Source organism: Oryctolagus cuniculus, chromosome 12 (assembly GCF_964237555.1).
Source record: "Oryctolagus cuniculus chromosome 12, mOryCun1.1, whole genome shotgun sequence".
Taxonomy (NCBI): domain Eukaryota; kingdom Metazoa; phylum Chordata; class Mammalia; order Lagomorpha; family Leporidae; genus Oryctolagus; species Oryctolagus cuniculus.
The window spans coordinates 50,032,484-50,054,459 of NC_091443.1; the positions used below are offsets into that span (position 1 = coordinate 50,032,484).

A 21,976-nucleotide genomic window follows, 5' to 3' on the forward strand; every position below is an offset into this window, starting at 1 on the left:
CTGTCCATCTTTCCCGTGGGGAGCAACTGAGACTAGACTAAGTTACTGGAACTAGGACTAATTCTATGCATCTGCTCTCCCACAATATGGCGCTGAGAGGGAGCAAACAACCTCTACGCAGCTGCCTCATCAGTTTGATAAGCTGCAGGAGCTGATCCTGCTCCTGATTGGAGGAGAGCGGCATGCTCGGCGTGTGGGCAGCAGAGCATGGATTGGTGGAAGAGGACTATAAAGGAGGAGAGAGACAACATGCACCGGGAACATTTGAGGGAACACCTGAGGAACATCTGAGCAGCCCCCGAGAGAGCCGGCCAGTGGTGTGCCGCTCCTCCGCGGAAGCGGGGAAAGCAGTGGGGGGTGCCGCCCCTCCACGGAGGTGGAGGGGCCGGCAGCTAACCCGGGACAGCGTCGTTCCTCCGCGAGTGAGGGAACGACAGCAAACCCGGGAAGGGCCAAGCAGACAAAAGAACAGCACAGGGTCCTGTGTCGTTCCTCCGCGAATGGGGGAGCGACACTTTCCCTTGAGCCAACTATGATTTGTCATACAGACCACTCTGACTAGAGGGGCCTAGCACCAAAGACTTTGCCTCAAACGTACGTGGACTTAACACTGAGCTGCAAATGGAGTATTCTGATCAGTTTCTCTGCCAAAATCTTGTTCTTCCCACCAAAAACAATCTACCCATAGTCTTCACCACCACAGCTGATTTACTCCCTCTTGCAGTTGTTGAAACCAAAAATTTCAGTCACCCTGCGGTTGTATCTTTCACATCATGCATCTGACAAATACTCTCAAATGTGAATACCAGGGCAAGCATTTGGCCTCGTGGTTACATTGCAAGATGAGACACCTTCATCCTATATTGGAATGCCTGTACTTGAGCCTTGGCTCTGTTCTTGATACCAGCTTCCTCCTAATGCACACCCTGGGATGCAGCAGGTGACAGCTCAAGTAGCTGGATACCTGCCGCCCAAGAGAAGCCTGAGTTTAGTTCCTGGTTCCCAGCTTGGCCTGGCCCAGCCTTGGGCATTTGGGGAGTGCATCAGTGAGGAGAAGCTCCATATGTCTAACTCCACTGCTTCTCAAATAATTCTAAAAATTAAAAGACACTGAATAGATTGTGTTTTGAAACCACAGCTACAAATTCCTCCTACTCTAATATTTAAGATCCTTGTTATGTCCCTTGGTAATTCCTTTCACCAAGATATGGAATCTATTCCCTCACCACTTAAGTCTATCTGGTCTATCCTTTTGGCTCATTTTAGGGAAAAAAAAGAAAAGGAATGTGGCAGGGGCAATATTATGTGACTCTGAGGTAAGTATTTCTCAGTATTCACATTCCCTCTTTGGAATAGTGTGGCTCATGAGCTTGTCTAGTACTGAACCACAAGGAGATGGGTGGAGGAGAACCAAGGATCCCTCACTGCATAAGGAAGGTCATTTTGGATCCTCTACACAGACTTCCAGAAAAATGTATCCACATGAATCTAGAAGAAACCATCAGAGCAACTACATGGCCAACCTACAGAATGATGATAAATAATGCTATTTTAAGCAAATAGTTTTAAGGGTTATATTTCCCAGCAATGATAATACTCACTTCTCGCCACATGCACTGCCACCTACATTGCTAACACTTTGATTGGAACCACCAGTAACTTCAGTATCTGGGCTGACCTATCAATTTGTGCCTTTGTCTCCTAAAATCTCTTTTCAATACAACACTAGTGAGTCCTTCAAAATACAAGTCAGATTACATCCCTCCTCTATTCCAGATTCACCAAAGGTTCCTTTTTTTTATATATATATATATAACAGGCAGAGTGGACAGTGAGAGAGACAGAGAGGAAGGTCTTCCTTTGCTGTTGGTTCACCCTCCAATGGCCGCCGCGGCCGGCGCACACCACGCTGATCCGATGGCAGGAGCCAGGTACTTCTCCTGGTCTCCCACGGGATGCAGGGCCCAAGCACTTGGGCCATCTTCCACTGCACTCCCTGACCACAGCAGAGAGCTGGCCTGGAAGAGGGGCAACCAGGACAGAATCCGGCGCCCTGACCCGGACTAGAACCCGGGTGCCGGCGCCACAAGGCGGAGGATTAGCCTATTGAGCCGCATCACCAGCTTACCAAAGGTTCCTAATTCACTCAAGAGTAAAAGTCTAAGAACTAACAACGGCCTATGTGGCACAATATGGTTTACCTCACTTCATCACTATGCATTCTCTCATTCATTCTGCCATTAGCCACATTAACCCTTTCCTATTATTGGACTCTTAACAGCTGGGGCCACCTTCAGGCCCTGGAATTAGATATTTCCTCTGCCTGATGCCCTCTTCAAACACCACACAAACACCACCTTCTCAATGGAGCCTGTCCTGACCACCTTATTTAAAACTGCACTTTGTGGGGCCGGCACTGTAGCATAGCGGGTAAAGCTGCCGCCTGCAGTGCCAGCATCCCATGTGGGCACCGGTTTAAGTCTCAGCTGCTATACTTCTGATCCAGCTCTTTGCTATGGCCTGGGAAAGCAGTAGAAAATGGCCCAATCCTTGGGCTCCTGCACCCTCATAGGAGACCCAGAATAATCTCCTGGCTCCTTGCTTCAAAATGGCACAGCTCCGGCCACTGCAGCCAACTGGGGAGTAAACCAGTGGATGGAAGACCTCTCTCTTTCTCTGCTTCTCCTTCTCTATGTAACTCTGACTTTCAAATAAAATAAATATTTTTTTAAGTTTCAGCACTTAAGAAGAATCGTGTATTGATTACAGTATTCAACCAAAAGTATTAAGTAGAACAAACAAAAAAAAAATACTAAGAGGGATAACGTATTAAGTTTTTCATCAACAGTCAGGGTGAGGGCTGATCAAGTCACCATTTCTCATAGTGTTCATTTCACTTTAACAGGTTTCCTTTTTGGTGCTCAGTTAAAAACTGTACTTTGCTTCCTGTCCTGAACTCCTAATACCCATATTTTTACATCCCTTATCACCTCCCTCATTTAATGGAATTAACTTGGTTAGATTTATTTTTTGTCTTCTCTCATGAAGGAATATATTGAATGTATTCATTGATATACTTAGAACATATAGAACAAAGCTTAGGATATAGAATATACTGAATAAATATTTGTTGAATGAGTATTATTTACAAGAAAGGTTACTGGGATTTTTGGTAAGCCAGTTTGAAGTTTAACAAGTCTTAGTGATTTTCAGGAATTCCATGAATACCTTATTTTTTCTTTTTAAAATATGCTTTAGTCATTTTGATAAATGGTATGGAAAACACACACTCAAGAAGAATATTTATCACACTGTGTGTTTAATAAAGTGGCTTCATTATTGCCAAGAGCTGAAGCATGGCAGCAGTTTTTTCCTGCCTTTCCCCTCTGCATTTACAGTGCTAAAGCCTATCTGTTCACTCAAACTTTTTCCAATGAGGTTTCCCCCCATACCTGCCCTGATGCCCTAAGCTGCCTCATGCTCTGGCGCTCACAGGTCACTGCTGAAGTTTTTACCACCAAAACAAGGGAGGAAGTAAACAAGAAACAAAATAGAGAAATTAGAAACAGCTCAGCTTCTGGAAACCAGAACCAGGCAACTAGACTTTTTCAGTGTGAGAGCAAAGGCCACTGGAAGCAGCCAGTTGGGATGCACGTAGACAAAGTCTTTTCTTTCAAGAAAAAGTATGGAGTCGATCAGCCAACAGATTTGTCAATGTGAAAAACTGAGAGGCATTTTGCAAAAACTACTTATAAAGTTTTTGGAAGGTGTGGGAAAACCCATTAATAGGCTGAACAAAGTAGGCTAAAGAAACAATGATTAATAATTACTAATTACTGAAATAAATATAATGAAAGTACTCATCTACAAAACTCCTTATAGAGCCATACTTAATAAAATATTAAAATCAGTCTCCTTAAGGTCAAGAATAAGAGATTGCTCATGTATTCAATTTTGAACTGTATATCCTAGCTAAAGTAATACAAGGAAAAGAAAAAGGATTATAAAGGAAAATATTACAATTATTTGCAGACAACAGTTTTGTACTGAGAAGGTCCAAAAGAATCCAGATATAAAATATGAGAATTAAAAAGCAACTTCAGAAGAAGTCTTTAGACACAATATCAATGTACAAAAGTCAATTGCAATGCCACATTCTAAGCAACAAACAATTTGAAAATAATTTTACCTGTGTAACAGCATCAAAAATATCAAATAGTAGGAATATCTAACAAAAATTATGTAAGACTCCCACCTGGAAAGTCTTTATGAGAAAAATTGAGGCTACTTATATAAGTGGTAGAGTATCTCCTACTTTTAGGATTGGAATAGTCAATATTGTAAAGATCCAGATCTCTTCAATTTGTTTCATAGACTAAGTGTGATTCCAGCTACCACTTCAGGTTATTATCATTGCTGATATTAACAAGCCAATTCTAAAATTCTGTGAACATATAACGGCCCACGAATACACAAAACAAATGAAGAGAAAGTTACAGGCTCTTTGGAGATCATGGATACTTAGGCCAGTGTGGAGCAGATGCAAGAATAAATCAGAAATAGATCTGCAACACATAGTCTGCAACTATACAACGACAGTGTCACTGCAGTGCAGCAGAAAAAGACCACTTTTTTGGAATATATTTTTCAGTGAATGGTACTGACTCAAAATTAAGGTAAACTTAACTTTTAAAAATCCCACAGGATAAGCAGGACAAATTGAAAATGCAATATGGACACAGAAACTGCTTTAGTGTTTGGAAATCTGCTGTAGACATCTGATTCCATGAACTACAGACCTAGTGTGGTTTTAACCTAAGAAAGGAACTCATTGTACCTGCTTTGTTTATAAACCAAGATTTGACACTTACAGCGAAAGTACTGGCAGGTACTGAAGCATTGTCAGATCAGGAGAGTTCCAGAGGCATGAAGTGGATCTATTTTGCTAAACTTTTGTCGATATCTTTGGCAAAATCCTAAAGTTCTAAACCTTACTCCTCTCTCCCTTCTGAAGTATTCTTTGTTCCTCATAATATTAAAAAATACTATTTTTATCATGATAACTTAAATAGTAAACACAGGTATGTTCCAAATATGAAAAGTTAAATTCTGTTTATAACATGATTACTGTTATATAATCCTTTTTATAATAGGATTACTGAATTGTGTCTTTCTGAAAGCAACACTATCACTAATCTGAGTTTAATTTTTAAGATTTATTTTCTATTATTTAAGGCATTTCTTGAAATTGTAAGAAAAATTCCTTCATTCCAAACTTAGGGTTCAAGAAAGAATAGCTTCTGTTATTTTGGTCTTGTTCCCAGTGGATTTTCAATCAGATTGAACACAATATTGGGAAGTTATCAAAGGAATTGTAGACTTTAAAATGAAGATAGCTTAAATGATTATTCTCGACCCAAATTCATAAAATTAACCTTGAAATCCTGTTGAATTTCTGCATATTTCAAATTCCAGTACCTACTACTGTGCCATGTTCCAAGATATTTAATCAATGTTAACTGAACTGAAAGTTCAATTTGATGCCTTTGAGGGAACTAAACATTCCAATTTTTTGTAGCTTTTTGCTTTACACCAAGGAGTCCTTTTCCTGGATGTATTGCAAATTAATTAACTTTAGAACTTAATGTGTAAATGAAGCTAAAGCAACTCTATAGACAGCTTGAGAAAGCTGCAAACAGAAGTTTCCCTGTGACAATCAAATTGTGTTGGTACCTGTGCAGCAATTCTCCTCAGCAAAGAAAAAGAATCAAATGGATGAAAGTTTGCATGCTTAGCATATGCTAGCCATCACAATAATAGTTATTCTAAAGCAGGTTTAAAAGGGAAATATTAATGAGCATTTCATTGATTCACAGTAATAGTTTTCTTAGAGAATATTCATGGAGCCTTGTGCCACCAAGTGCATTTATGAAAGCCAGCAATTGCTCAAATTTGACTAAATCTGAAATAAGGAATGATACATCATCAGCCTTTTTTGCAATCACACAGAGCCCGATTCTTCTACCTTTGTGTTTTCTTGGTTTTCCTTGGATTCTTGATGAATAGTTCATTCTCCAGAAATATCACCTTCCCCATGAAACAGCAGATGGACAGAACTGGACTGAGAAGCTCTGACTCTCCAGAGGACTATCCAGTAAGACATCTCCTCCCTTAGTCTTTCTATTTCTGATTCTGGATCCTCAACACTCTTGTTTCTCCTCCAGATACCAGGGGAGGGGCTGGCACTTGTGGCATAGCGGGTAAAGCCACCACCTGCAATGCCGGCATCCCATATGGACACCGGTTTGAGTCCCAGCTGCTCCACTTCTGATCCAGCTCTCTGCTATGGCCTGTACCATATGTCCTTGGGCCCCTGCACCCACGTGGGAGACCCAGAAGTACCTCCTGGCTTCGGATCAGTGCAGCTCCAGCCATTGTGGCCAATTAGGGAGTGAACCAGCAGATGGAAGACCTCGCTCTCTCTCTGCCTCTCCTTCTCTTTGTAACTCTTTCAAATAAATAAATCTTTCAAAAAAATAGGTACCAGGGAAAGAAAAGAGGGAGGTGGAGTATTGTCTCACAGAAGAATAGGATTTTTTATGACCCTCTGACGCCATAAGTATGGCAAAAATTGGCCTAAATGAGATTTCCCACACTGGTTTTTATAGTCTCAAGACAATGTTAAAGGTCAAATATAGAGAAACCTATTCTCTCCATCCTGTGCTATACATCATGTAGGAAAAAGAATTAGACGTTTAGTTTTAGGTGAGAAAATGATTGTAATATGTTACCTGTGAGAGGAAAAGAAACCTTAGTTCAACATTCCCATCATTTTATAGGAGTTCTTATAACTCAGATCCACCACTTCTTATAGGTGAAAAGGTCAAAAGATGACTATGATTGACACATATCCAAAGCCGGGAGTGGTCTTTTATCTCGGGTCTCAAAAGCAAATTCAAATGCCCCAACCAATAATACATTTTCTATGTTTACTGAAAGTTGTGGAGTGAAAGACTAGGGGATGGTTGCAAGGCACATTTCATATTAAAACAGTGTTTAAATCCCTATTAAATTTCTCTAACAGTGGCCAAAGGACTCCCAGTGATCCACATTTCCTGGCACTTATACCCCTACAGCACTCCCCTGGGCACACTGAATCAGAGTTAGTTCTTGGTTATCCGTAGTACACCATAGAAGTTATGATGTGCTACTTTTGAGGCAAGATCGTAAAAAGATTTATAGCTTTTAACTTGGCTTCCTGAATTGCTCACTCCAGGAAAAGCCAATTGCTAGGTCCTGTGGACAATCAGCTCCATAGAGTGGCCCATGAGAAGAGCTGAAGCCTCCAGCCCCTGACTAGCATTAACTTATGAACTATGCTACTGGGTCCCCCAATCCAGACAAATTTCACACCTTTAACCACCCAAGACACCTCCAGGAGGGACTGCCTGCCGATGTGACTCCTGGAATTCCTGACTTCGAGTCCATGACATAACAAATGGTTGTTCATGTCACCAAATTTGGAAGTAATCTGCATGCAGCGTTAGACAAATGGAACACCGCACACTTCCCATACATTCCCACTTAGGTGCACATTTTTCTACCTCCTGGAACATCAGAAGTTACATCACCCCTCCTCCCTCCCACAAATTCTTTTTCATTCTCATGCAGGACATCAGTCTCACGTTCTCATACTCTTTTCAATAGACATAGCTACTCGTTTTCTGAATAGTAGCCCCTCTTCAATAATGTTAAGTAATTCCCCCAGTGATTTACCTTCCTTTTACACACAGAGGTCCAGATCCGACTTCCTTAGACTGAGACTTAGCTTCAGTATCACTAAGTATTTTCATGTCTTGATTTTATTTACATGGAATAAGGCCTAATCTTTACATCCATCTCATTAAACCAACTGCAAAAGTAAATAAGCAAATGAGTCCATTTAATTGAAACTAAAAAGTAAGCATGAAGAATTTTTTGAGCCTTTATGTGTCTGCATTATTTAGCATTGTATTCAACTGAGAAATAGGATACCAATTACCCTTATTCATTTTAAGGTTTTGTGACTGTGCAGTATTTGCCATGCCCTAAAAAAGTAATTTCGCCCAGAAGATGGATCTCTATAAAAATAGTTGAATATATCTGGTGGAAATTTTCAGTATTGTGGGCTTTCTGAAAACAGTCTTCATTTTTCACCATGATACATAATGTTTTCTTTCTGTTCCATTGTGTAGCTCACTTTAAATGCACTTTCACAGAGAGGAGGAAAAATTTCTCTTAAAATTATCCACAATTTATTTTTAGTATAGCCTTAAATTTTCAAGACACTGGTTCTTCAATGCCATGACCAAAAATCCACTGGAAGTGGTCTCTGATCCTTCCCATGGCGTTCTGATTTCTAACCCACCCCCCAAGTCAATAATATCCTCCTGCTAAATTCTATGATCTCTTTCACTTCACTACCTTGTCATTAGTTGGTGCTGTTGTTTCTTCATTCTACTCCAGAGAAAGAAAAACTGCCTGCTTGATGGCTAATGCATATTCAAAGGCTAAATTTGTCTTTTTTCTTCTAAATCATTTTTATTTTTCAGAGGTAAAAAATAACATGTTCTTCATTTTGTAGGAAATGAGAATCTTCTGTTAACAGATAACATGTAATTAAAATCAAATAATGATTCTTTATATTATGGTGACAGCATTGATAAATTTGAAGATACATTTTACATTGTTCCAATTCATTCCCAGCACTCTCATTTTCATAATATCACCTAAATTCTATATTGGCAAGGAAGGTAAGAGCGGGAATAATTGTGTTGGTATGAGAGAAAAACTGGGCCCTTATGAAAGTTGCTCTCCTAATAGCACATGTGTTTGTGGTCTTACCCTGGTTCACCTAAAACCCATCTATAATAATGTTTTAAGAAAATTCAAATGCCTATAATGTAAAGTCAATCATCCTGGTGTTGGTCCCAAGTTAACTTTTAAAAAGAAAAATGTGCCAAGTTACCATAAAGGAGCAGAGAAAACCGTGAAGAGGAAGGAAGGCAGAGATGATAGCGGTAAATGTAAATCAAAGTGACCTCCAGAGCAGAGCAGAACACAGAACGATTTGTAATGATGAGCGAGGAGTCTAGGACAGCACTGTCCACGGGAGCGTCTATGAGGGTGTGGGTATTGGCTGCTTGAAATATGGCTTGTCTGAGTAAACAAATTTCTCATTTTTATCTATTTAGGTATACACTGGGGAATGGTTTCAAGGTAGATTATATGCTAAAAATAATAACCATGTGAGCCTATGGGTTATTATTTGAGTCAGGGTACGTTTAGACGCTGAAGGGACTTTCAGTGCCTCAGGGAGTTTGGGAGGGAATAGTTGTAACTTAGAGAGGATGAATGACTGAAAAGTAGAAAGCCCAACACTAAGCATCAGAAAACACACCAGGGCAGGTGTTCAGCATAGCAGTTAAAGATGCAAGATGCCTGCATCCCTTATTGGAGTTTCAGAATTCAATTCCCAGCTGATCCCCGACTCGAGCTTTCCAGCTTCCTACTAATGTAGACCATGGGAGGCTGCAGGGAAAACTCAATTAACTGGGTTCATGCCCCCTACACAGGAGACCTGGGGGTAGAGTTCCTGGCTCCTAGCTTTGGCCTCTGCCCAAACCAGGCCATTGTGGGCATTTGGAGAATGAATTAGCAGGTGGGAGATCTCTCTCTCCCCCTGTGGATCTCAAGTAAACAATATTTAAACCCTGCATACTTGATCTTTATTGCTCCATGAACTTGAACAAGTTTGTTTCTTCCTACTTGTGAATCGAGGAGTAACTATGTGTCTGTTTCATTTCACAGATTTCCTATAATATTTCAAATGAAATCAAACAAAAAAGCTTGAAACTGTTGTTTAGGGTCATTCTGATCTAGTGCATTATTGTCCATCAACTGAGGTTAACTCCATAGAAGAAAAGTCCAAGGAAAAGGGCTTGACTTTGTGTATAACCAGTTCTGATAGGTTCCCCCAGAAATTAACTGTGAGGACATTTTCATGCTATTGATTTATTAAGGGAGCACCCCCAGCAGAGAACTGGGGGAAATGGACAGGAAAGGGGAAGAGAACAAGACAGGCACTAGATTTAGCCAGATTCTTGGGCACCTCAAAGATCTCAGCTCCAGGCAAGCGAATGGAATAGTCTTAGTCCAGTCATCCTCTAGGGAGCACACTGCAAAATGTAAACATCCAAGCACTTTCAGCTCTACATGTGTGTATATGTGTCTTCACTCACACACATGCAAATGCATGAATGCTACACTCAGCAAGAAACAATTCCAACAGCCCAAATACAGACAAGGGAGTCAAAATGGGCACTGACCATCACAAACCAAAGCCCACAAAGTACAGGGAAGGGACACAGAGAAATAGAAAAGGTACCCAATGGAACTGGAGAGCCTGGAGCCCCAGATAGAAGTGATCTATTGACTACCAACGAATAGACGAAGGGCTTAGCAAGAGAAATCTTGGAAGTGACAGTCATTTCTAAATAAAAATGTTCCTACTCGTGCTGGAAGTCATTAACTACAGTAATGAATCAGAGTTTTATGCTAGATAAATGTTCTAGGGTTCGTTCTCTATTTGCAAAGTATAAGCAAAAAAGATGTCATACTCCAGAAAAGCAGCAAAATATTGTGGGTGTTATCACTTTGCCTTTGCACCCCATAAAAGAGGTACTACAGTGACTTAGGAAGAATGACGCAGCTAAACACTAGATTTACTGAGGCCAAGTCAGACTCAAGTGTCTTGTCTGCCAAGCATGTTCTTGTCCAAGTTCCCAGCTTTCCCCCTCAGTCTAGAGCAGTTTTGATGCCATAGCTTGCCTTGTTCTTGTTATTTGTTATTCACAGTAATTGTTGCCAGCAAATAATGGAACCTGCTCTGATTGCATTTGGATAAATGCTCACATTTTGCCTATTTCACATGTGCTAAAATAGTATTGCCTCATTCTCCTGAATTCTATGATATCTTAGATAAGAGCTTGCTACTGTGTTAGATTTTGGTGCTCCAGAGTCTTCTCTTAAGAACTAAGGGGTTTTCAGCTCCAGGCATTCATAATCAAGTCATCCCCTAGAGGGAAGCCTGGAGAATGTAAACTTCCAAACACTGTGTGTGCATGTGTGTGTGCGTGCATGCACACGCGAGTGCATGCTTGGCTTCACTCATGCCCATGTATACACTAAGATGATACAGGCAACTTTATGCTCATGTTTATCCTTTATAGATTTATATTATAAGATTATAAACACTAGTCTTGTTTGTGTGATCCCTTTGACTTATTCCTATCATTATGATCAATTGTGAACAGAAATTGATCACTTTGACTAGTGAGATGGCATTGGCACATGTCACATTGATGGGATTGAATTGGAATCCCCTGGTACGTTTCTAACTCACATGAACAAGACTAGTGTCTGAAAATATTAACTGATAGAATAAAAAAAAAGGGGGAGAACACGATCCAACATGGGAAGCAGGATACACAGCAGACTCATAGAATGGCAGATGTCCTAAACAGCACTCTGGCCTCAGAATCAGCCCTTAAGGCATTTGGATATGGCTGAAGAGCCCATGAGAGTATTTCAGGCATGGAAAGCCAAGACACTCTGGCAAAAAAAAAAAAAAATGACCTAAATGAAAGATCCCTGTGAGTGAGATCCCAGTGGAAAGAACAGGTCATCAAAGAAGGAGGTACCTTTCTCTGAAGGGAGGAGAGAACTTCCACTTTGACTACGACCTTGTCTAAATATTATCAGAATCGGCAAACTCAAAAGGCTTCCATAGCCTTGGCAACTCATGACAAGAGCCTAAGGTGATTACTGATGCCATAAACAAGAGTGTCAATTTGTTAAGTCAACAACAGGAGTCACTGTGCACTTACTCCTCATGTAGGATCTCTGTCCTTAATGTGCTGTACATTGAGATTTAATGCTATAACTAGTATTCAAACAGTATTTTACACTTTGTGTTTCTATGTGGGTGCAAACTGTTGAAATCTTTACTTAATATATACTAAGTTGATCGTCTGTATATAAAGATACTTGAAAATGAATCTTGATGTGAATGGAATGGGAGAGGGAGCAAGAGATGGGAGGGTTGCTTTGGAAATTTATATTCATTAAATAAAAGTTAAAAAAATTATAAACAAAAATGGGATCACTTTAAAATTGATTTTAAAACAATGAGCAGAATATTTTAGTTACTTTTAAGACAAAGAAAAGTGGATATGCATACCCATTTAAAGTAGACAATGTTTAAAATGTTTTATGGTTTGAAAATTATACTTTAATATTCTATATGGTTATATACTAGCCACTAGATAATTTGTGTAATATACTTGTTCAAAAAGATATTTGATCTGAAAAAGTACTCTAAATATTACGCTGAATTCCTTTTAAGGATTTCATGTGTTATATTTTCCTTGAAAATTAAGTGCTATTCTAGTAGGTAAAATCTATTTTCTATTTAACTTCTGTATTTCTGACTTCATGAAATTGAATATCTTAAGAAGAGAAAATATAGGCTGAGTATCAAAAAGTCACACTTGAGCTAATAACTATTTACAAAGAAAATGCATGCCTTTCTAGAATAACCAAAATAGATTTCCAATAGCAAAAATATTTTAAGATATCATTTTAATATTAGTGTCACATAGAATAAAAATGTGATATAACATCAGAAGCTATAAACTTATTACACTGTATTTTGGGTAAACTGCCTGTTCAACCAGCTCCAGACTTCCTGGAAACTATTTAATTTCCTGAATAATGTTCTTATCTGAATTTTTACTGTTATATACAACATATTTCTACTTTGTCCATTAGCTTCTCTATTTAAAGGGCTTGCTGCACCAATTGACTTTTTCACATCCATATACATAAAGGAAAGTGAACCATCTGCCAGACTGTGGAAGAGCTTCAGGTATGCTCAGGTTACAGCCTAGTCCTGCATTACCGAGTCACAATCCAGTGGTGAAGGATGGAACCTTATTCTGTCTGCAACAAGTCCTATGCAGAGAATTCTCTTCAGAAGAAGCCAACCACGCTTTTAAAATGTGAAATGAGAGCTTTTGAATGACAGGTTAACCTCCCCTTCACACATGGATGAGGCCAATTAGCATACTGAAAAAATTCAACCTTACTTAGGATTAAAGAAATGTAAACTTCAGAATTAGACATACTTTTTTAATCCCCAAACTAAGGTAGATCAAAACATCTTAAGGGATAAAAGTTTGTGAGTAGGGTCTAGTCACTTCTTGGGATGCCCATATCCTGTATCAGAGTGTCAGGGTTCAACTCTCAGTTCTGGCTGCCTGCTAACATGCACCTTGAGAAGTAACAGGTAATTGCTCAAGTACTTGTGTCCCTGCCACCCATGGAGGAGACCCCGATTGAGTTTCACCTCCTGACTTTGCTCCTGGCCAAGCCTTAGCCTTGACGGCATTTGGAGAGTCAGCCAGTGGATAGGAGTGTTCTTTCACTCTGCTTCTGTATCTTGGCCTTTAAATAAGTGTTTTTCATTAAAAAAAAAAAGTATAATAGTAAAAGTAAAAGGAAATAGACACTCATATATATTTTTTGTTTAGGGTGTAATATGGCAATTTCATATTTAAAGAGTTATTTATTTGAAAGGCAGAGTTACAGAGAAGCAGAGGCACAGAGACAGAGAGAGGTCTTACATTCGCAGGTTTACTACCCAAATGGCCACAACAGCTGGAGCTGGGCCAATCCAAAGCCAAGAGCCAGGAGCTTCCTCCAGGTCTCCCACATGGGTGCAGGGGCCCGAAGACTTGGGCCATCTTCCACCGCTTTCTCAGGCCATAGCAGAGAGCTGGATCAGAAGTGGAGCAGCAGGATCTCGAACCGGTGCCCATATGAGATGCCAGCACTGCAGGCGGCAGCTTTACCCAGTACGCCACAGCACCGGCCCTGCAATTTCATATTTTGAAACATAAGTATTCCTTGTCAGATATTTTCATTAGAAATCTACTTTACAGGTATACTTACAAAATTATACCATGTGTATTATAGGTATATTCATCTTGTTACCTGTATGATAGAATAAGACAAGCAGTAGTGCCTGAGTAATTTTGAACACAAATATTATGCAACAAACAAGAATTAAGGATGCTTTTTGATGCTGCAAAAACATACTAAACATTAAGTGTTGTGGCATTTTTAATTAATATATAGTAAATACACATATACATTCATGATGTCTTCAAAATAAACTGCATATTATGAAAAAGCTATGCATGGATTTAAAAAAAAAAATTGGACCAAAATAAGCTTATCTTTTAGTTCCACTTTTCATGAACTTATTGAAGTACCCTGGTGTATGTAAAAGTTTTATTTGGGACAATACATAAAAATGTATCTAGAAGACAGCCTTGGGTACAGAGACTAATTCTAATTGGTTATCTTTCTTTCCATTTAAATGCTCAGCACACATGCATATTTTTTATTTAAAAAAATCAGCCGGCGCCGTGGCTCACTAGGCTAATCCTCCGCCTAGCGGCGCCGGCACACCGGGTTCTAGTCCCGGTTGGGGCGCCAGATTCTGTCCCGGTTGCCCCTCTTCCAGGCCAGCTCTCTGCTGCGGCCAGGGAGTGCAATGGAGGATGGCCCAAGTGCTTGGGCCCTGCACCCCATGGGAGACCAGGAAAAGCACCTGGCTCCTGGCTCCTGCCATCGGATCAGCGCGGTGCACCGGCCGCAGCGCGCCAGCCGCGGCGGCCATTGGAGGGTGAACCAACGGCAAAGGAAGACCTTTCTCTCTGTCTCTCTCTCTCACTGTCCACTCTGCCTGTCAAAAATAAATAAATAAAATAAAAAAAATAAAAAAAATCAAAACTCAGAAATGATTCTGGAAGTCACAATGGAACACCAGGATGATATAGGACCCATTTATTCATTTACTCATTCAGAATATAATCACTGTAATTCTTGAGGGCTTAGATATCCAATCTCTCCTAAGTGAAAGGTGTCCCTAGTGTTTCCTAGGACAGAGTTGTCTGGGAATTAACTAATGCACAATAACGATCTATAAATTAGCAGTTTCATCACATGTGCAGCGTCTGCCTCCAAACTAATTGTTTGTCTAACAATAGGCTGATGTCTTCATTGTGGATGATTTTGTTCTTAAACAATGTTAGTTTGGCAAGAACACCAGTATGGTAATTTGCTGGATGGTCCTGCTTAAGATCTATAATGGCAAAAGTGGTCCTCTGCAGGCCAAGGGCAGTCACAGGGGGACTGTGGGAAAAGGGCCCCAGATTCTGAAGGCTCAGGGAGGTTCCACAGTAAACTAGACCTGTAAGTTAATGTGCTTCCCTTTGTTGGCTTTCCACTGACATTCATTCATTCATGCAGCAGGTGTATACCAAACAATATGCAGACCATGTTCCAGGTGATAGAGATGACAAAAACCCATGAAAACTCTGCTCCATAGAGCTTACATTCTAGAGAATACTGGATAAAATAAGGAATTAAAAAATGCCCAATTTAGGGGCCAGCATTGTGGTACAAGTTAAGGCACCAGCATCCCATATGATAGCCAGCTGGAATCTCAAGTGCTCCACTTCTGAGCCTGCTCCCTGTTAATGTGCTTGGGAAAGCAGAAGACTGTGCAAGTGCTAGAGTCCCTGCCCCACGAAGGAGATGCAGAAGGAGATCCAGATGGAGTTCCAGGCTCCTGGCTTTGGCCTGGCCCAGCCCTGGTCAGCCAGGCCAGTGGGGCCATTGGAGGAGTGAATCAGTAGATGGAAGATAACTGTCCATCCATGTCTGTTTCTCTGCCTTTCAAGTAACATCTTTTTTTAAAAAAGTCAATTTAGACTATGTCTCATGGTAAGCATATAGAGAAAACAAAGCAGGAAAGGAGTGCAATTTTAAATATGTGATCAGGGAAGGCCACTCCAAAAAGGTAGCCTCTGAGTCAGGATCCAAAGGAGCTGACAGGGGGGCCGGCACTGTGGCCTAGCAGGTTAAGCTGCCACCTGCAACACTGACATCCCACATGGGCAGCAGTTCCAATCCCAGCTGCTCCACTTCCAATCCAGCTCCCTGTTAATGTGCCTGGGAAAGTGGCTAAAGATGGCCTAAGTTCTTGGTCCCCTACATCCACACGTGAGAACTGGATGAATCTCCTAGCTCTGGATTGACCCAGCGCCAGCCTTCTCCCTCTCCCTCTCCATCTAACTCAGCCCTTCAAATAATTAAATCTTTAACAACAAAAAGGTGACACAGCAAGCCTGATGACATTTGAGAAGAGCATTCCAGATAATGCAAAGGGAAGCCTTTCCAGTGAGGGTGTGCCCAAAGTAGTTGGGGAACAGCCAGGAAGGAAGCAAGCAGGTAGACAAAGTTAAAGATATATGACTGGAATAGGGTGGCCCATAGGAGGCACCACTTCACAGGCCATTGTAAGAACTTTTTCTCCAGATAAAACAAAAATAAATTGAAAGTTTTGAGCCAGAGGGCAACGTGACACAAGTTACACTTGTAAAGGATCACTTCTGCTCAGTGGTTCTCAACTGGGTGTTGTTTCCCACTCCCACTCATCATGGAACACTTGTCAATCTCTGGAGACATTTTGGCTTCATCAATTTTGATCATGCCAGGGAAACATATTGCCAGAATCTAGTGAGTAAAGACCAGATATTCTGCAAAGCATCTCACAACTTCCAACAAGAACTACCAGCCGGCACCGCGGCTCACTAGGCTAATCCTCCGCCTGTGGCACCGGCACCCCCGGTTCTAGTCCCGGTTGGAACACTGGATTCTGTCCCAGTTGCTCCTCTTCCAGTCCAGCTCTCTGCTGTGACCCAGGAAGGCAGTGGAGGATGGCCCAAGTCCTTGGGTGCCTGCACCCACATGGGAGACCAGGAGGAAGCACCTGGCTCCTGGCTTCGGATCGGCACAGCACGCCAGCAGTAGCGGCCATTTGGGGGATGAACCAACGGAAGGAAGACCTTTCTCTCTCTCTCTCTCACTGTCTAACTCTGCCTGAGAAGAAGGAAGCAGGGGAAACGGGAGGAGGAGGAGGAGGAAGAAGAAGAGGAAGAAGAACTACCTGGCCCAAAATGTCAACAATGCCCAGATTGAGAAAACCTGTGTTTTGAGTAAAAAAGTCCAAGCAAGGAAGAAAGTGGAGAAACAGGAGGTTATTGGTGTAAATTAGGTGAGTCTTGAACAGAAGAAGTGATGAGAAGTTGGTTGTTCCAAATCTGCCTATCCTCCCATTGACACTACCACACTCTATCCTGCTACATCTAATTCCACACCAAGGCTTCTAAGTTTTATCCTCAGTGTAACATGGCCTTCCACACCGTTCTGTTTCCTCAAACACTGTGCCAGATCATGTCTGCTCAACCTAGACCCAGACCATTAGAACACAATTCTTCATTGCATTGCACTTGACCCAGCACCCTTTGCTTCTCATGACAAATTCCCAAGGCAGCAAAGAGCCTCAGGCTTCATTTCTAAACTGTCCCTTCCATGAATTTTCTACTCCAAACATGCTACTTGCCAAGTAGGACTCATTTCATTGCCTTCCCTGGACTGTCCACACCCTCCTTATCTCTAAGGTGGAAGCCACCTGTTAGAAATCACATTTAATCAATGCCCATCTTTCTAAGAAGCCTTAAAAAATGAAGTCTGGATAATTCTATTCCCACTTCTAGAAAGTTGGCTAGATGACTGCTTGACAAGTGAATCCCAAAAATTTTGTTCCTTGATTTATCTGCAGGAGCTAAAATATGTTTATTTGTTCCCTTTCTAGCTCTTCCCTAAGTTTTACATAGGGCTCTGAAGATAGGAAGAAGTGTTTTGATTTACTGACTGATGGAAGAAACACTGTTTTATACTTACCACACAAAGGTCATCAAAAAGTTAGCGTGAAGTGCACATCATAGGGGCCAAGCCTCCACCTGCAACAGCAGCAACCCATAAGTGTGTTGCTTTGAGTTCTGGCTGCGCCACTTCTAATCCAGCTCCCTGCTGATGTGCTTGGGAAACAAAAGATGTCCAAGTCCTTCGGTCCCTGCCACCCACATGGAAGACCCAGTAAAAGCTCCTGGCTTCAGATGGGCCCAGCTCCAATCATTGTGGTCATTGGGAGAGTGAACCAGCCTATGGAAGATCTCTTTCCCTCTCTCCTTATGATCTCTACTTTTCAAATAAATTTTTTAAAGAAATGTATATTATGAGAAAACTTCATGAATTTAAAATTGTTGCATCACAATAAATTTGCCTTTTAATTCAATTTTTATGAATGTTTTGAAACACTCAAATTTTAGAAGACACATGATTATCCACATAAATGATTTAGGCAAATGTACCTGCATAAGGAGATCTTTCTAGTTTACATGATATGCATACAATAAAGTATTGCACTGAAACCCATGAACAGGTATCATATTAATAAAACATTTTTAAAGAGTAATGAGAGAATGTTAAAACCTAAAACAGCATTTAGCCTCAGACACGTACATGATCACATAAATAAACTTGGCCTCATAAGAGATAATCTCTTCCTGTTACCTTGTCATATACTTACCTCAGTCCCTTACTCCAAAGGCCATACCTCAGTAGTGGCACTATCAACAAATGTCACCATACTGTCATACTGAAGGCCCCTAGTTGGTCTCCTGTATTCCCCCTTCCTCCTCTATGGACTATTCACAATAGGGCAGGCAGAAGAATACAAGGGAGTCAGCTCATATCAGTCCTGTAAAGCCACCCAGTATCTCCCATCTCTCTCAGAGGAAAAGTCCTTACTATTACTCTCCAAGGCTTACAGTGAACCACTAATACTGCATTAACCTCATCTCCTACCATCCACCCACTCTGCTTCCACCACCCCTGACCTTCTTTGGTGTTCCCCCAAACATGCCGGCTTGCCCAGCCTCAAGGCCTTGGTTATTGATGCTCTTTCTGCATAAAATGCTTTTCCCAAAAACAACTTAATGGCTCATTGCAGCCTTCTCTGCTCTCTATGTAGTGAGCTAGTGTCTCCCACAATACTCCTTTCCATCTGCCCCTGTCATTTTTCCTGTTGCACTACCAGCATGACATGCAACATGATATACTGATTAAGTTTTATAATTTACTGACTTTTTCCTTCCAAGAATACAAGCTCCATAGGATATGGACTTATGTTCTCTTTGACTCCAATACCTTCAGCATCCAGAACACTGGCAAATGCTCAGTAGTTGTTGAATGAGTAAGGCCTGCAATTTCAGGACCTTTGCTCAAGCTTGTGGCTTTGCACACATGCTTGTGTGTATTCACATATGTATATATACACATACATATAAAATGAGATTGTAGCTGCATTGATGGAAAACCCTTAAAAATCCTCCCCTGTTCCTCCTGGCTCTTGGTTTTGTGGCGAGTTTTCACATTAAATCAAAGTGTATCAAAGTTGTACCTGCATAAATAACAAATGACCAAATCAAACTCTCTCATTTTCCATCTCTGCTGATACATTTCATTAAACAGATTCTACTCCTGAAACACCCTCCTTTTTCCACTCACATCACCTCTAACTTTGCAAAGCCTGAAGTTTCAAATCTTTGCTACCTGAGAGCCAAATAGCATTCCCATCTACTTGATAAAAAGAAATACCTGGCCTTATTTCTGATAGGATATGGAATTGACTTTTATACATTAGTCATTCAACCTTGAATTGAATTTTGACAGGGTCTGCAGTGTATTAAATTGCTCCCGCAAGGATGAGAAGTGTATATTTCTTATTAAATGTGTAACAGAACTCAATAATGCCTGTCATTTTCCACTGCAGAGATGAGCTTGAATTAAAGCAGAATTAATTCAGCTAACTGAAGCACAGCTCTAAGACCAAGTTTATTTCAGTTAAGGTATAAGACAAATAAATCAAATTCCTATGCAAAGCTCGGTAGTGGGTCAAACAATAATCTGATTCAAAATGATATGTCAAAATCAAGAATTTTATTAATCTTTTATAGCTCATAGAAATTCTTAGATGAATGGCATGTTCAAAAAATGAACTGTATTTTTAGAGAAGATATATTGTTGCAGAAGTTAGGCTGTTCTTAAGACAGCTCTGTGCATATCCACAGGCAAAGTGGCAAGTGAGGCCTATGTGGAATGGTCATCTAACATTTTTTGAACACCTGCTAAGTGCCAGGTACTGTTTTAGGCAATTTGTTACGTAATTTGATCCTTGTTTAAAAAAATAAACATGGATTCCATTTTTAAAATAGAGAAAATAGACTCAGAGGTTTAACTGTTCGCAGGTAAACAACAGAATGAATGTTTGAACACAGGATAATGTATAACAATAAACAGGACAATGCCCCATTTAATGGAAAATGAGCAACTTGACAGCCAGTTAGGAAGAGCCCTAAACTAGAAAGCAGGAAGTAGTTTACTAAATGACTCTGGATTTCTTTAGTTTCTCCGCTGGGAAAACAATCCTTTACTGTATACTGTGACTTGCTATAAAATCACAGTAGACAGTATCTATGTAATGGATTTGCTAGAATTGGGCTTCCTGCCTTGCTAAGAGCTTGGATCTGATTTCCTCATGGTTTTCTCAGCTCCAAGACAATGATTTCCTAAGATTCATGATGAACACTGTGATGAATCCTTTTCTAAAACAAACAATTGTTGACCTGCATATTTATATGTGCAAGTATATATTTTTGCATAATTAGTTTTCTTAAAACAATATACCGATATGGAATGGGTGATGGCAAAGATGTGAGCTCAATGCTGAAAAACCACAATGCTTTATACAAGCCCATTGCTGTTATAAACATTTATGTTAATAGCCTCATATCTCAAACCACATCTTTAGAAGACTGTCCACTCCACCTACTCACAGGACCTGCCTTAAGTTTTTGTGTTCCCTGTTAGTACCATATAAAGGTAATTCCCTGTCCATAGCTCACTTCTGGATTCATAGTCTTCTTTTCGTCATTGTTATCTAACAGAACAAAATAGACCTGCAGAAGAATGTATGGTAAATGCCTGATAGCAATATAACTAATTTCATTCTAATTTTAAATGGGACTACTAACTACTCAGTGCTGATAAGCATGAAGCAGAATCTTGAGCTTAAAATTGTTTCTGCTACCTGTCCTGATAGATTTAGAAAGTGACTTGTCCTAGGCATCTCATTTCTGAGCTTTGACTAGTTCTCTGAATTCCAAATGTCTCTTTCTAAGCCCCTAAGCCAACTGCTTGCCTGATCAACTCTACCCACCCTTTGAATACTAAGTTCTATTTAAACCTTCTAATCCCTCCAATACCGTTTCTATTCTCTATTAATTTCAGAACTTGCCTTTCTCTTGATGGATAAAGTCTACTTATTGTTTTTAGCCCCTTATAAATTTCTTTCTCACTGTAATTATAGAGGCTCCCACGTCAGAGCCTTGTCTTCCCCATGTTAGCATTCTATTACTACCTAATCAAAGATCATAACATTTTACTCTATGAGGCACCTTCTTCCACTCTGTTCATCTCATTTTCTCATGATTTCTGCCTCATTTATACTAAGAATTACTTTATTGAGAATATAAATCAGTCTTTTTCTTCTGAAGTCAAACTGTTGTCTGAAGAGTATTCTGGGCACTCTGCCAGAATGACGTTATTCCTTATGTACAATGCATATCTAATACAGCCAGCCTTGGTTAATAAAGATTTCTATGAAGTAATAAAGAAGAATATTTATGAGCTGGCTAATTTTTCTAAAGTTATATTAAAGTTTTACTCAAAAAAGTTATTCAGAATATAGGGCTGGCCAGCGCCGAGGCTCACTAGGCTAATCCTCCGCCTTGCGGCGCTGGCACACCTGGTTCTAGTCCCGGTCGGGGCGCCAGATTCTGTCCCGGTTGCCCCTCTTCCAGGCCAGCTCTCTGCTGTGGCTGGGGAGTGCAGTGGAGGA

The 21,976-nt window shown here is 40.5% G+C and overlaps 1 long non-coding RNA gene across 2 annotated transcripts in view; it reads right to left on the reverse strand.

The window, feature by feature from the left end:
* LOC103351184 (uncharacterized) overlaps positions 1 to 21,976 on the reverse strand; it is a 286,383-nt gene that overhangs the window by 212,462 nt on the left and 51,945 nt on the right. The window contains exon 3 of one of the 2 annotated variants that reach the window (XR_011380784.1): positions 16,227 to 19,477. The exons of the other annotated variant lie outside the window; for it this stretch is intronic. This is a non-coding gene — a long non-coding RNA (uncharacterized lncRNA). Of the gene's footprint in view, positions 1 to 16,226; positions 19,478 to 21,976 lie in introns of those variants that run through there. 2 annotated transcript variants of the gene reach the window in all.